Below are 17318 nucleotides of genomic sequence, written 5' to 3' on the forward strand. Positions count from 1 at the left end.
GGTTCAGAAGCCAAGGAAAGCTTTATTCTTTGATCAAAGAATGGAGAGGTGCGAGCTTGTGCTCTGGAGTCCACACAATCCCCTCCCCATGACGGGCCATAGCTGGGGCTGAATTTAAAGAGTTCTTGTCAGCAGGAAGGGGGCGGAGTTCTCGCGGGTGTGGCGCAGTTCTCGTGGGTGTGGCGCAGTTCTCGCGGGTGTGGCGCAGTTCTCGCGGGTGGCGCAGCTGCGCTGCTCACGCTCCAGATTGCAGCGCCCGGTGCAGCGTCTCTGCGCTCGGCCCGCCACTGCTGCCGCCATGTTGAATTGCAATGTAGTGCGCAGCACTTCCTCACGTTCCCGCTGACCTGAGGTGCCAGGCACAGCCGTTTCACACTAGGAACTCTGGTCTGAAGTGCCGTGTCTGAGGCCTGTACATTGCACCCTGGAAGCAAGTGAAACTAGACGGAGCAGGAAGGAAAAGGGAAATAAAAGGTTAGACTTTTTTATTACCTAGATTCTATTTTTATTTCCTAGGAATTGTTGATGGGCTTTACCTGTGACAACCTCACTCCTTTTTGCTTGGGGGTATACACTGTTACTACTATTCCAGCAAAAGTAAGAATTGGGGCTTCCCTGGTGGCGCAGTGGTTGAGGGTCTGCCTGCCGGTGCAGGGGACACGGGTTCGTGCCCTGGTCTGGGAAGATCCCACATGCCGCGGAGCGGCTGGGCCCGTGAGCCATGGCCGCTGGGCCTGCGCCTACGGAGCCTGTGCTCCGTGGCGGGAGGGGCCACAGCAGTGAGAGGCCCACGTACCGCAAAAAAAAAAAAAAGTAAGAATTGAATTCTATATGCTGAATATAGAACTCTGGAAATTACATCCAGGCAATTCTGCATCTAGAATTATTTTACAGAAACAAAGCTGTTTGACGCATAACACTGCACATGCCAGACAATTTATATGAATGCATCAAGTCTTGGCACCAAATAAATAAGAGCTCTTTTACCTACCCACTGAATTCAATTTAGCAAGAGCAAAATGTTCAGCCACCTATATTTATCATTTTTATTTTTAATTTTTTATTTTATTTTAAACATCTTTATTGGAGTATAATTGCTTTACAATGGTGTGTTAGTTTCAGCTTTATAACAAAGTGAATCAGTTATACATATGTTCCCATATTTCTTCCCCATCATTTTTAATGGTGTTCCTCTGAAGTACCTCGTGGTAATTCTCTAAATGTCTCGTTCCCACAACTGAGTGGAAAGCCATTACTTTATTTTAATTAGGAAGTTGGGACTTGGATACCATCAGAGAAAATCTTTCTGACTTAAAAAATTGAAGATTTTTCATTTAAAATTGTCTCAATTTTACTAGTGAAGAAACATGCGTAATTAACAAATAGAAGTTTAAAATGAATCTACAGTTTGCTTAATTCTAGTAAATGTTAACTCAAATAACTTTTCATTGTTTTCTGTGGAAGCTCTTCCTTGTGAGGTTTAAATAAAGGAAGAATTTGTGTTTTCCTTACTATTACCTTAAAATGGTTGACCTGATTATGATTAGTGAAACATATTTAAATATCAAGGGCATACACTGACTTTTCTAAGGCACAGAGCTGGCTCTACCTAAACTAGTCAAGTAGGAAGAGTTTATGCATGGTATCCAGAGTCTCTTTTCTCCAACATTATTCCAAACTTTCCCTCTCTTTTCCAACTTCCTCTGAGGTATTGTGTCCACATGGCTTTTTCTAACTTTCCCCTGTCTCCACCTGCTCTCAGAAAATCACTGACATAAAGAAGACATGATTAATATGCATTAGAACTGTTCCTTCCAATGGTAGATATGTTTTAGTCTGTATTCTGGATCATAATCTAATATTAGAGGTCTCATCTGGCCCCCAGATGTTTTTGAAGCATTTTGAACTAGTTGCTAAAATATGGAAATAAGGAGATTTAGCAAGAACCTCCAGATTTCTGGTAGCTCTTGAGAGATTTGAATATCTAGCAATCCCACCCTCTTGGATGGCAACAGTTGGGGAATAGAGCTGTTAGATAAATTACAGGATGCCCAGTTAATTTAGAATTTTGGGAAACAGCAGGTAATGTTTTAACATAGGTATGTCCCATGCAATAATCGGGGCATACTTATATAAACAGAGGTTTATCCCTTCTTTATCTGAAATTCTAATTTAACTGGGTATCTGTATTTTTGTTTGCTAAATGTGACAAGACTATCTGAGAATGAGCAGTGATTTTTCACCTTAGAAGGAACAGTTTGCAGCAGATCCACTGAGCCTACGTCACTTCTTCATGTGGCCTGCATAACTTGAAAGCTTTTGAGGTTTCACTACTGTCTTACATAACTGTCTCTAGTAGTATTTCTGTTCTTAATTCTACAAACTGAGTGTATTTTAGCCAAAGTCATCCCAGGAAAGTACCTGTCAGATGTCCTTGTGCCATGGGCTCCTTTCCTACCTATCCTTTCAAAGGTCTCAGCAGTGGCCACTAGAGTGGGACCTTGGCCTCTATCTATTCTGACCCTCTTTCAGCCTTTTCAGTGGTTACCCTGTCAATAAAACAACAGTGAGGGGCCCTGGTTTTAGACAAGTGAGGAGGCTTTAAATCTTGGGGATTTCCTTTTAAGCCAGTAATTATGCCTGTGAATAGATTCCAACCCTAAAATCTAGGAAAAAATGTTAGGGGAAAAAGTATTTATGGAATTAACATTTAAAATTACTAAAATTTGGAGCCAATCATAATGTTTAACAATATGGGAAGAGTGAAATAAATTGTGGCACATCTCTTCTGTGGGCTAGTTTATCCCTATTAATCCCATTTGTGAAGTGTTTAGAATCATACGGAAAATGCCAGAGTTAAATAAAAGGAAATCCCGATGGGAAATTGTACATAGAGTATTATCATAATATGTAAAGAACCATATGCACAGAATAAAAAACAACTGGATAGAAATAAATCAGAATGATATATTGTTGGTTGTCTGTGGTTGCTGGAGTTATGGAGCATGTTTTCCTTTTCTATTTTTTTCTGTACTTTCTTTTTTCCCCTAATTTTTCTATAATGAGTATGTATTATATTTATTTCTGCAACCACATTTTGAATTTCTAGGAATTGTTTGATTTTTTATAACTATATTAAGATGCTAACATTGGATCTTTATGTCTCAGTTTTGTCTGAGGCCTGATGACAGTAGATATCAGAAGCCACAGTGAATTATAAGGTAGACCACCATGAAAGCTTTGCAAAAAGTAGGTGGCCAAGGATTTGTTACGTAATTTTAAAAAATCCCTTATGTACATTGAAGGTATAGAGAGTTGAGAGAAGAGTTTAGGAAAGAGTTTGTAGAGAGAATATTTTGGAAAAATCCCTGCTCCAACCCTGAGAAAGGGGTCAGAGATTTCTGCCTGCCACATTAAACATAGTAAGAGGCTTCAATAAAACCATTGAGAGTTGCACATACAGTATGTGTCTTGTGATTGGAGGGATGCAGGGGACTAACGTCCAACTCCCATATGGAAATATCTAAAAGCAAAACTGGACTGGTTCATTCCATCAGTGGTAGGGGAAAGGAGAGATGGCTGCATGGGTCAGTTGCATTTTTAGAGTTTGTTAGGGTAGAGGGATCAGGAATGTTATCTGTGGTTGGGTGAGGTCCACATATACCACAGAGGACCAGCGTGGGAGTGATCATAAATCCTGCCTAATAGGGCCTCCTGGAGAGGCAAACAAGCTTCAGGACAGAGAAACTATAACCAAGGATTCTTGTGCCTCCAGGAGGAGAAAGCTATGAGTCAGAAAAGATGTATCAAGGGCCCTGTGGGAGAGTCCACAAGAGGGTCCATTAAAGAACAGTCTTTATACATTGTCCAAGTCCAGAAAGCACTTGACACATTTCCAGCTTGTGACATTTCCAGACAAGCCAGAACTTTCCAGGCTCCCCTAACTCCCTTCTTTTCTATTTTCCAACTTCGGAGGGCTCAGAAACTGGAGGCAGCAAAATAACATAGTGAAAGGAGTTGGAATAGAGACAGTGGTTGTCACCTTCCCAGGGGGAGGTGAATTAGCTATAATTTTGATTCACATTGGAAGAGTTGAGTATTACATGGTACTGGGCGTTTTAAGTACAGAAGTAAGGCTGTTTTGTGACTTGAAATGACCAAAGGTAGCAGTTACAGAAGATGTTCTGCTCATATTTCCTTGGTTTGCACTATTACCATGCATAGCAACCTGATAGCTTCCAAACAGAAACACCTGCAACTCTTTACCTAAACTCTTTTTCTGATGCTGATAACTTTCTTCACCTGTGAGCTGGTCCGGCTAGTATTGCCAGGTAGTTAATACTTATCCTCCCATGAACAGCCCTCATTCAATGACTGATGGTAAATGATGGAAAACTATCCCAGCTCACTGGCCTCAGATGGGAAAACCTCAAGGTATATGTTATCAATACCTTGTTACTCAGTTTTCCCACTGGAATTGAGCTCCAAGTGTCTTTTGCAGTTACCTGCTCCATATGGCATCCTTTGTTGCTTTCTTCCCTTTTCTATCTCATTTTCCCACCCTTCTATCAGTGCTTCCTAGAATCACCTTGCAAATAACTACTTTCATAAATTCATGTTTCAGAATCTGCTTCTTGGGAAAGCCAATTTATAATAGGTGGTAACAGAAGGGGTCTTAGTATACAGGCCCTCAGGATAGGGCTGTGGAATTGAATCAGTGATGTCCAGATGGTAACAAATACCCTATTCCAGATGGTCCCTGGAGTGATGATCATTCCTGGCATGCTGTCACATTAAAACTACTTAAACTCTCATTTATAGGGAACTGAGATTGAATATATGTAGAAGACACCATAGTTGATGCAATGTCTCTAGTACTTGAATGTAGAGACATTGGTAATTATAAGACTTGAAATATCGTTGGCTGTTAATTGCCATTGAAATTTTGAAAGAATACATTGAAAGTCTCAGTTCATCTAACTATCAACTCAAGGAATAATCATGAACTCCATGGCAGCATTAAAAAAGATACTTATTAATATTTCATGTAGCTGGAGAACATGTTGTAGTAAAAATCAGACCCAGGTACTAATAGTGAGAGAAGCAGAGTAATAAAGAAGGTTGAATTCATATTACTGGAAAATTTTCTATGCTAAAATCAGAATCCTGATAGGGAAGTAGTGAAGCCCTGAGTCCTGGGGTAAGGATATTTGGGTTGAATGCACTTGATAATATTACATCCCAAGTTTCACCTGAATCCTATGAGCCGACATAAATGACCCCCTTCCCCTTGATAGAGAAGAATGCCTTCCTAATGTCTGAATATCATGCAGAGATTTCACCTGAGTTAAGTGTTCACAAGATGATGCTGTCCGGCCCCTAAATCTGCCCTTGAATTCCTCATTGCTTCCAAACCAATAACTAGGGTCAAATCTTATTAGGGAAGTATTGACTCACCAGAGAAGTAGTGACCTGAATAGAGGAGTACTGTCCCTGCTACAGAGTGAGATTATTTATTAAAAGAGCTGCAGATCTGGCTAATACATGCTGGCAAGAACCAGCATAACATATTTGAGAATAGATTTTACCAGTGCTGGACCCTAGGTAATGCAGAATATAATTCCGATATATAAATAAGTGAAATAAGTCACACGGAGATAGGTAAATACCTTGTGATCTTTCTTATATGTGAAATCTTAAAAAAACAAACAAACAGAAAACCAAGCTCATATAGTGAACAGATTGGTGGTTGCAAGAGGCGGGGGAGAGGAGGTGGGGAGAAATGGGCAAATTGTTGTTATTGTTTTTTTTCAGTTTAAGTTGATTGAATATAAATAAATCGGTGGATAGATGGATGGATGGATAGATAGATAGACAGATTAAAGTCTGTTGAGATGGGGGTACCCTCCCATGACTCAGGATTCAAAAGAAGGATAATTAGAGCCTGCCTCATTCTATGTCTGGCATTGCTCTTTGAAGTATGGAAACAACAATGGCCTATAGTAAGTGAGGTAGTGCTGTGGAACTGCTTTAGAGAAGTATTGATCAAGTGGTCAAAAGTCTCAAAGAATAGGAGTATTATAATTGATTAATAATGTTGGACCAGAGAACACACAGCTGACTGTGCTTTGGCAGATACTGCCTGATACTTTCTTCCCATAAACAATATGAATACATCAATGAAGGGTACACATGCATTGTTGAGAGGGTAGTAGTAGATTACTGTGGATTTGGGCTCCTGGTATCAATGGGGATGATAAGAATACCAAATAGCAGAGGTATGGTGATAGCATTTAATAGTCAAAACCAAGATAAAATACAGTGTGAGGGAGCATTGACAGAATGGAAATCAGAGAGCCTCGAGTGACTGGAATTTATGAATTTGGCTATAGATCATGATGATGCTAAGTCTGAGATAGTTGAACAGCAATCCAGGATACTACTTGCCTTATAGGACCAGAAAAAATCAAGAACAAGGAAGAGAAGGTTAAAGTCATTCACTGTAATGGAAAATTATAATTCTTTTCCCAGGTTCCTGACTTGACCTAGTTCTCAAACCCAGAACCCATAGAATGAAAAGGAAACCAACCAGTCCCTTTGGGAAAAGACCCTATATCCCATAGCATGTCTTACAATTACCCCAGTCCTTCTGCAAAGGGATCTATGGCCATTTTCCAGAATAAGTTGGCTTTGGAAAACAGGCAGTACCCAAATTATTTGATGACTGTTGGGGACAGGATCTAATCTGTTGTTGATTCAGTGGAACAAAAATATTATTCCCCCTTTAAAATGAGGGCATATGGAGGCCCAGTAATAATGAAATCTTGGTGCAAACTCATTTCACAAAGATCTAATGGGTTTATGGACCAAACCTTCAGTCATTTCCTTTATCTCTGAGTGCAAAATTGGAATGGTTATAGTTAGCAGCCAGCATAACATTCATATTGGTTTCATGAACTGTGGGAAGGAATTATGGTAGGAAAGTAAAAGTGGAAGCCCCTGAAACTAACCTTGCTCTGATTCTGACCAAGATAGTAAATCAGAAACAATACTGAATTTCAGTTAGAAAAGATTTGGCTCTAATTAGTGATATCTTCAAAGACTTAAAGAATATGGGGGTTGTGGTACCCACCATATTTCCATTTAATTCACCATATCAGTTCCTTTAAAAACCAAATGTATCACAGATGATGGTGGAATATTATTAAGTTAACCAAAGAGTTACCTGAGTTGCAGTTGCTGTGGCATCTCTACTAAAGTTGATTGATTTAGCTTCTGGAACTTGGAATGTGGCTACAGATATGGCAAATCCATTTTTTCCCAATTCCTATCAGGAAAAAAGATCAAAAGCAGTCTGCATGCATGTGGAGTAGACAGCTGCATGCATTTATAATCTTGCCCCAGGACTATGTTAACTATCCTGCTCTGTCACAGTATAGCCCAAAGGATGATAATAACCTGGGCTTTCCACAGAAGTGTTTGTCCACTATTTTGATGACATTGTGTTAATCAGACCTCAAAATAGATCTTGAATTTGTTTTCTCTACTACTACTTTCCTGGTTCACTCCTTTGTATTGAAATAATCTCTTGGGTAGTCCCTCAAACTCATTTTTCCCTACTCCAGTGGTTCTCAATAGTGTCTCCTTGGGGCCACATTTGGCATGGTTTGGAGATAGTTTTGGTTGTCACAATGCAGGGGTGCTACTGGCATCTAGTTGGTGGAGTACAGTGCTGATAAACATTGTACAATGTGCAGTACAGTCCTTCACAACAAAGAACTGTCCAGCCCAAAATGTCATTAGTTCTAAGGTTAGGGAACAGTGCTCTGCTCAGTCTGCTCTTAGTACCGTAATCAAGTATCAAGGACAGTGAAGAGTGTGACATTTTACCTCTACTTGTGAGCTTATAAGTTAAGCTACCACAATTGTTTTGATACTTGTAGAAGACTTCATAGTAAGAGACAAAGGAATTTATTCGCTATGGCCCAGCAAATATAATAAGCATCAGCATATCTGCATCAATTCTTCTTACCTTCAAGTCCACCAGAATGACACAATGAGCCTAGATAAATGCTACCCATTCAGTGGCTTTACCTCTCAGCTGAGAAACCGAGGAACCCAGAGGCTTTGGAGAAAGCAACACACATTGCAGCAAGATGCAAACAAGCCATCCCCCTTTTCTCCTCTGGGATGTGAGCAGTTACACAGGGGATATACTGTAGTTGCCTTGACCTGCTTATTTTCCGTTGTGACTAACTACAGAACTAGCTCAGTATCTGGAGATGGGTAAGTCTTGTGGTCTGATAGATTTAGAAAGAATGTGAAAGGATGCTCAGAGAACACGGTGAATTGTCTATACTCCACTGTTTTTACAGTATAAAGTTCATTCTGCTTTATGTGGCAACATAAGACCCTTGTGACTTGATTTCTAAGTCAATCTTCACTTCTTAACAACAAAAATAGATTTCAGGGCTTCCCTGGTGGTGCAGTGGTTGAGAGTCCGCCTGCCAATGCAGGGGACGCAGGTTCGTGCCCTGGTCCGGGAGGATCCCACATGCCGCGGAGCGGCTGGGCCCGTGAGCCATGGCCGCTGAGCCTGCGCGTCCGGAGCCTGTGCTCCGCAAAGGGAGAGGCCACAGCGGTGAGAGGCTCGTGTACCGCAAAAAAAAAAAAAAAAAAAAAAGATTTCAAAATAATAAGAAACTATGTTTACATGCCCACCATGTTGCAGGTACTGTTTGAATGCCAGGAATACCCAGGGAACAGGACCTAGTCCTGACTCCCATAATTTAAATATCTAGTTCCAGCTAGATATTATCAAAATGCATCCTGCATTTGTGTCTGTGTGTGTTGGAACTCACATGCCTCAAATGCTGAGCTATCTCCCTATTGACACAATATATTTGCAAAGAAGATATGCAGAGAAAAGGCAAGCCCCTGGAACCCAGTCTTGGATACCAGCTAGGCCATTGCCTGCCAAATCCTGACCTGGATTAAACCATGTGGAGCATTGCCTAGCCTTGTTCTCCAAGCATATCCCTGTGAACTGGGGCATAGAGTGCCTGTGGGAGATGCTTGGACAGGCATTGAGGGGTTCTAGGTCCCTTCTTGACTCCCTTTCTCTCACACTACGTCTGTGAATTTCTCTCTTGCTACAGTAGAGAAATGACTATTATGTTTAACGTAGCTGCCATAACTAAAAAGTGATGATGGAACAAATAATGACTGGAGGATTATTTTATCAAGACTGTATTTTCTTTTTTGCTTTCAAGTTGATATGTTCATTTCCTACAAAGAATTGTGAAATGGCACCATTAATTCCCTCTCCTAACTACCCCATTAATTCAAAGTGCCATGGAAGCACTGTTGAATTTTTAAATTGCTTTTAGTTTTTAATTTTGAGTTTCACTTAGCAAAAACTAGGAAGAAACTGGAACCTGATAAGCTCTTAACAAATTAATATGTCTCTGTAGATATGCAATGCATTCAAACGCACAAATATGATTATATATAAATTGATGCAGATTTTCTTTCTGATTTTGATAGTACTGTAACTGATACAATGGGAGTGCCAAGTTACTCTTTCCTAACATTTTACTTTTTATAGAAGTCCACCTAAACTAATGCTAGTGAGTGATACCATATGGGGTGGGTTTATTCACATTTTAATTCAACCATGAAACAGCCAGATGTGCACTGTGTACCTTTCAAATCTACGTCTCTTCTTCTGTTCTTCAACCAGTGAGAATGACATTGTTCAGTGAAATGTGAGCTAACATGCATTCCAGGTGCAGATTTTCTCTCTGTTTTAAAGCTGCAATATAGAACATGGCTTTGAAAAATTGGATTAAGCTTTTTAAAAATAAGAAATTATAATAAAACTGTGCGCAGGTACATTTTCTTTTCAAAGAATGGAACTTTTGCTCTGCTGTCAGTAAGATAAAGCATCAGCTACAACTGCCAGGACACAATTTCATTTCATTGCAATTTGATACAGATGTTCAACTTCCCATTGAGAAGAATATTCCATATACAATATTGAAGATATATTAGATTAAGAGAGACAGAGTAATTGCCAAAAATTGAAAGACGTAAGTTTTATTTCCATTAACAAAGCAAAGTATTTCTGGAAACTTGGAGCAAACATTTGGGTCTTCTTAGTCCAAAGCTGAATTGAAATAATACTGCTGTGCTTTTGGAAGTAGCCACATCAAACCCTCTACTTAATTCTCATCACCATCGTCCATTCATACAAGTGCCTTCCTACAATATCTATTTGTCAAGACTCCTTAAGGAAATAGTGGAAACACTATACCTATTTAAGTATCTCTGAGATGTCTTCTCAATATATATAAGTCCAACAAATTCTGGACTAATAAAACACCCACTACTTGTCAGATTCTTGTTATCATACTTAATTCCTATGAAGTCAGGAATACTACCTCTGTTTTACAAGTCAGTAAACAGGTCAAGAAGCTTCAACATATAAATTTGAGGGGACAAAATTCGGTCTATAACAGATGGCATGCTGGGTGGAGACCCTTTGATCTGTTTCAGTGGGGATATGTTAAAATGTTGGGATTATGTATGGCCTCAGTGTTACAGCACTGACCAATGTGTCCCTTCTGAAGTGTAGTTCACAAAGGAGTGATTCCAGCAGAGCAGACCAAAAGCCAACATGGACTAGGCAGGTAACATGAATGAGGAAGGAGAAGTCTGGTTACAAGAAAAGCAAGGATGTGTTAGCTTCTTTCATTTTTTCCTCCCACCTAGAGGCATGGCAACACAGAAATATTTCTCACTGTAATAAAGCAGCAGAACAAGCACAGTGATAAATGGAAGTGGACCTTTAACTTTGGCTAATAATGGAGAGATATTAAGGAGTGGTGCAGACTAGGACAAATTGGGCCTTCATGCCATCTTAAGTGGAGCAGCTACCATGTAGGAATATAGAATTTCTGTTGTCAGAACTTCTGATTTTTTTTGAGAAATATTGGAAATATGGATTTTTTAATGAAACCTCTTGATATGTAAACAAACGAAACCTAATAAATCAGCTGTTTTTAGAATGTACAAATTCAGAATAAAGTAAATAATTGAGACAAAAAAAGAGGTGGGGCTTTTTGATGTGGAGAGATAAAGGGGATGATGCAAGCAGAGAGAGGTTGAGAGAAGATGCCAAGGAAGGTAGAGTGCCAGGTCCAGGGGTTGAGTCGCCATCCAAGATATGCTGAAGCCTATGTAAAGGAATGATGGGAGCTGGCCAGCCAGTCGTCCCATGAGATGCAGCTTTCACCACCACATCTCCAGCTGGTACCAGTTGACTGTCCAGTCTACAGTCAGGAGACATCTTGCCCTGAAGCCTGAAGGCATTCCCAGCAGCTGGACTTCCAGCTGGAGCACTCCCAGACATGTTTCAGGACTTCGCTCAGCCCTTTCATATATGCCACAACACCATGTCCCAACAATGCCCTCAGGACAATTATAAGACCACAGGAATCCCTTGACATCTAGCAGCATGGCTGGGGGAATCAAACTTGGGGTGGAGGAGGCCAACTTTGAATGGTTCCCTTTCTAGAGCCTGATGTTGGGACCACCAGTAGACACTGATCCATACAACACTAGTCCCATAGGATGCTGAGGAGGTGCAGTGGGGCCCAGGAGGAATCCGTAGTTTAAAATGTTCAAGAACTGCCGAATTACATCAAACAAAAGGTGTGTTTATGCAGGGCGCTCAGATAATGTCTATGCTTGTGAATTTTATAACTGCAAGGGTGGGTGTAGCATCTATTGGGTTTCTAATTTATGTGGCTACAGAACTCTCTCTTTAAGAAGCTTCTGGCCCAGAAATCTCACAATGGCAGCCTCACTGATACGTTTTGTCCCACAAAAGTCTGCTGAAGAAATTTTTGAGCTGAGAGCTGAAGGAGAAGCACATGAGATAGGAGGGTGTGGGTAGGAAGATCTTTATAAAGGAGCTGCATGAGCAAAGGTACAAAGGAAGGAGGGCAGACTGTTCTCAGGACCTGAGAGAAAGTCGCTGTAGCTAGAGTTCAGAGAGGGAGCTTTCTGTGAAATGAACAATTGGGGATCAGACCACAAGGTGTCTTTTTGTGTGTGTGTGTGTGTGTGGAATTTTCTTTTAATACATTTATCCTTTCATTTAACTTTAATTTTTTCCCAGGCCCATATAAAACTCAAATGAGATACTTTTTGTAGTTTATATCTTAATTGGGGAAGAAATTATGTTTTTATTAGGTTGAGTCTTTCTATTCAGCAACATATATTCCATTCAGTAACTTCTTTTCCATGGATCCTGATCCTTTTGAGGTAAATTTATTCCTGGATATTTTAAGGTGTTATCACTATTGTGCATTGAAGTTTTCCTTTTAAATTTCTGAGTGGTGATTATTATTACTGATATAAATTTTTTAAAGCTATTGATATTCGTATATTTTTTTCTTGCATTCTGTCACCTTACCAGAGTTTCTTGTTAGTTCTAACAGATTTTTGTAAAGTTTCTTGGATGTTCTATTATACAATTATATTACCTGCATATAAAGGTAATTTTGCCTCCTCTGTTAAATATTTATATGTTCACGTCCTTCTATTACATTGGTCAGATCCTTAAAATTCAATAATAGAGCTGATAATGGCATTCCTATCTTGTTCTTGATTATAATGGCAGTGGGTCCAGTATTTCACAATTTATTATGATATTTATTATTGATTTGAGGTAAATAGTCTTTTGTGTATAGGGAGTTTACTTCTGTTCTAATTTTTCTTAGATTTTTAAATAAATAGGTACTGAGTTCTATCATTTTTTCATCTATTGATATAATCATGTTTTCTTTAAGAAGTTGACTTATTTTCTAATTGTATTGAAAATTTTCTCGTATTGAACTCTGCTTGCATTGTTGGGATAAGTTCCACTTGGTCACAATGTATTACTCTTCAAATTCACTTCTGGTTTTCATTTGCTAATATTTGATTTAGAAGTTTTAGAATTATTTTCATGGTTGAAATTGGTTTATAGTTTTCATTTTGGAGCATCACTGTCAGGTTTTGGCATTAAGATTATGCTAGCTCTGTAGAATTAATTGAGGAGTGTTCTTCCTTTTTCCATAATCTGAAAATAGTTTTAATATCAAGATAAGCATCTGAATATTTTTTTAGTGAATAACTTTTTACTTATTATTTACATGTAACACTTGTTCACCTATTTTCTTGCTCTTGTTTTTCTGTGTTATATCATTGCAATAGCTATCCATTATTTACTAAGACAAATAAGAATCCAGACTGATAAGAACTTTCAAACTCCAGCACAGCAGAGATTATGCTTTAGTGACTAACTGTGAATTCATGTATATGGATATTCATAAGAACAAGTAATTTCAATTGTTCTCTTTAGTGTGTTTGCTCTTATGGGGGGATAAATGCTGCCAAAGAGATGTTACATAGGAACTCAAAAACCTAAGAGTTAATGTGCACTTTAACTTATCTTAAGGTGTTTTAAGATTCATGTTAAAGAGTTAGTCCCTTGAGGGCAAGGGGAAGCCTTTGAAGTGTTTTAAGCAACAGAGTAATGTAATTAGATTTGCTTTTCAAAATAATGACATTGACTGCTTGTGCAGAACAGATTGCATGGAAGGCAGTCCAAGTGTGTGTTGGAAGATCAGTCAGCAGCTTTTGAAGCTGCTCAGGTGAGAGTAACAGTGGCTTGGATTCTGGTAGAGGCAGAGGAAATGCAAAGAATTAGAATAGAAAGAGTTAATTACTGGGAAGTAATGATATGTCCAGTGAATGTGTTAGTGTTCATACTGTCCTTTTGAAGTCCTTCAGGGACAGGAAATATAGCTTCTTAAACTTTCTTTCATAATATTCAGTATAATTACAGTCAGAAATTTAATAGATGTGTCTCATCATAAAATCATAGACTTGTAATGACCCTGAAAAGTTGTTCTACTTTACTGCCTTTCCTTAGGATAGGAAAATACAGTTTCTATTAAAAGTATTTTTATTCTTGTAATCTAGGTAGGGGGTTTTGTATTAATTTTGGACTCCCTCTCATTAAAACTTCCTATAATCTAATCAGCCATGGGAAAACCCACTGGTATTTTCCTATCCTTCACTATAACTTGGTTTTGGATGCTCTTCATGACCCATCTGGATTATTTCTAATAGCTTCTGTGTCAGCTTGTTTGACTACAACTTTACAGTGGTGTAACCAAATAGAAGTTTATTTTTTTAAATCACATAATAAGAAGTCTAGAGGTAACATGATTGCTGATTTTGTTAATTTTATGCGTCTATGTATTAATATCTCCATGATAAAGTTTCTATCATTCTCTTGGCCTTTTTCACATAAGGTCACAACATAGCTGGCATTATGTCTCCATTCCTAGCGGGAAAGTAAAAGAGGTATAATAAAGAAAACAGAGTGACAGTTATATCAGGAGGGCAAAGGATTTTCCAGATAGCCTAAGAGAAGTCTTGTCTCATTGGCCAGTATTGTCACATTATTTCTTCTACGTGAAAAGGAGTCTTGAAAGATGTATCTTTTAGCTCACCATACTTTATAAGTAAGGAATGCTAATAAAAAGGAAATTGGGATCCGTGCTAAGAGAGCCAAACTACAGTATCTACCACAATTTCCTAAATAGTATTTTTTCTTTCTTATTCTTTGTCCTTTTAACTTTCCTACCCACCTATACTTCCCAATACAATGCCAAGTCTTATCAAATTAATCTTTGCAAAACATCACTTTGGCCATATAATTTCCCATTGACTACAGGAAAAAATAATGCTTCTTAACCTGGCATTCAAAGATCTTTACAGCTTGGTCCTAAAGTACTTGTTAAAATTTCTCTCTAAATATTCTTATATAGAAATGCTCTACTCCAAGCAATATCTGGCATGTTACTATCTTATGTCCTGTATTTTCCTAATTCTGTTTTACATGATCTTTACCTTACACAGATTCCATCTTTCCTCATTTTATACATTCATCATACACAACTTCCATTTTAAATTCTGTCAGACCCTCCCCTCTTCCCCCAGCAGTAATTATCCCTGCCTTTCAGTTCTTATGTATATTTATTTGCCTTGTTTTTACACCTTGGTTTTATTAATTATTTTATGTAGTCTACCAATTAAATTGCAGTTCTGTGAGGGCAGGGTCTATGCCTTTTGCCTTTTCTTGTGCCTGTATATCATATCATATATCATATCATATATCATATCATATATCATATCACGCAGTGGGGGCAGAACACATATTTGTGGGTTTAGACCATGTTGAAACAATTTCAGACAGAAAAATTATTTTTATTTAAAAATATTTCCAGTACTGCATCAGAGTTTAACTACCTCTAGGTTTAACGAGTTTTCTCCTTATGTGCCCTCAAATCAAGATATACAGCTATATTATGCTAGGTTATTTTAATATTAATTTACAACTATAAATGTTTACCTTTTCAAGATCTGATCAGCTGCATACAAGATCAGCATTTTGCATTTATATTGAATTTTCTTCATCATATAGTCTTGTTTCCTTAATCATTTGCACATTTGATAACAAAATTGACTTATTACATATAAAAGGTTCACAAAACAGAATTCACCTCATGACCTTTTCTTATTGTGTTTTAATGGTCTGTATGGTATAAATTGATATGATTATGTCAGAAAATAGCAGAGACAGACAAATCATACGAACCCATAATGTATCCAGTGATCTGTGAGCTGAGAATACATTTTAAAATTTATTTATATTTTGGGGGATACCTCCCAAAGACACTATTATGATGAATTGAATAACATTTCAGTGAAAATGTTTATAGTGTTTCAGAGTAACAAAAGCATTTACTACTGGAGATTTTCAGACTAGACAAATTTAATTAGACTAGCTAAGAGGCAAGATGAAGAAAAGAGCTGCTTGCCCGTTCATTTTCTACTAGCCAGCTGAAATTTCAAATACAGCAACTTCTTTCTGTATCAATCACAGGTGTATGGAGATAAATCAAAACAAACTATTTCTGTAACATTACAATATAGTCAATTGCATCATGAGCTAGCACAGTGGGAGTGGTATCAAACAGATATTCAATTTGTGAAAAGAGTTATCTCAAAACAGGCATTTTCTGAAATACTTTGCTGAATACTGGTATGTTAATTGTTTTATTGGCATACAAATTCCTGTGGCTTATACAGAGGTTGCAGGATGTAGCTCATAAATTTCAGAATAAGATATCTGGGTGTGAATCTTACATCCATTACTTGTTAGTGTGGGCTAATTAGTCTTTCTGAATCTTAGTTTACTTACCTATAATCACAGTATGGCTGTGAACATTAAATACAAAAAAAAAACCTTTATAAATAGAATAGTACATGTAATAATTGATTATTAACTAATGTTAGAATCCTTTTTCTCTAGTAACTCATGTTTCCAATCCATTAAGCACTTTCCTAATTGTCACCTTAGGGACCCACCTGGCCCAGTTTTAGCATCATTAAAACAAAACAGAAATACTAGTATGTAAAAAAGGTAATTGCTATGTGATAATAATTTAACTTGTATCTCTCAAATAACTCTAAATTTTAATCAAGTTTATCTCATAAAAATACTTCCAAAAGTCTTCCTTTTTTCCTCCTCTTGTTTGTTTACAGCCTACAGGGTCTGATAAGCCTCTTATTTTTAGAATCTTTCACCCTTCCTCTCCAAAAACATTGCCTGAACTTTAACTCGTGAAGATTCTTATGTCTTGATTTTTTTTCCTGCCTCTTTAGTCATGTTTCTTTCTACTCATTCTTTATTTTTTTTAAGTATTATTTCCATTTTATTGTCTTTTCAGAGAACAGCGTTTCTCCAGTCTTTAAGGACTTATCTCCTTACGTGGGCTTTGGTGGACTTTGTGGGGCAGCACGCATAGATCTAAATTGGGGCGAAGGTGCTTGGTTCTTCCCGGCTTCCTGAGAACAATTCCTGACTACCTTGTTGTGAATGGCACAACTCACACAGTAATGTAGTTTCACATACAGCTTGGGAAACAGATAGGCATTGAAAACACTCGCTTCAGAAATGTCCCTGAAAGCTGCGGCCTCTACTATGTTCCAAATGACAAACTTCTTAATGGCCTTGTCCTTGGGCATGCATTAGGCACAGTTGGTGCGGCGAATGGGCTGCACATGGCCATGGCCCTTTGGGCACGACCATTGTTCCTTCTTTTCTTGGTCATCTTGGAAGCAAGACATGAGAGAGGACTCTTTCTACTCATTCTTTAACTCCCTATATGAACTTTGGGAGAATGGTCTGGTAA

At 38.2% G+C, this 17318-nt stretch overlaps 1 protein-coding gene across 1 annotated transcript in view; it reads left to right on the top strand.

Moving 5' to 3' along the window:
- Positions 1-239: 239 nt before the first annotated feature.
- Positions 240-17318, top strand: part of LOC307184113 (uncharacterized protein) — an 838058-nt gene continuing 820979 nt past the window's right edge. The window contains exon 1 of the mRNA XM_079917377.1: positions 240-474. The gene's annotated coding sequence lies outside the window, so the exon portion shown is untranslated. The remainder of the gene's footprint in view (positions 475-17318) is intronic.

This window comes from Stenella coeruleoalba (assembly GCF_951394435.1).
Source record: "Stenella coeruleoalba genome assembly, chromosome: 3".
Classification (NCBI taxonomy): domain Eukaryota; kingdom Metazoa; phylum Chordata; class Mammalia; order Artiodactyla; family Delphinidae; genus Stenella; species Stenella coeruleoalba.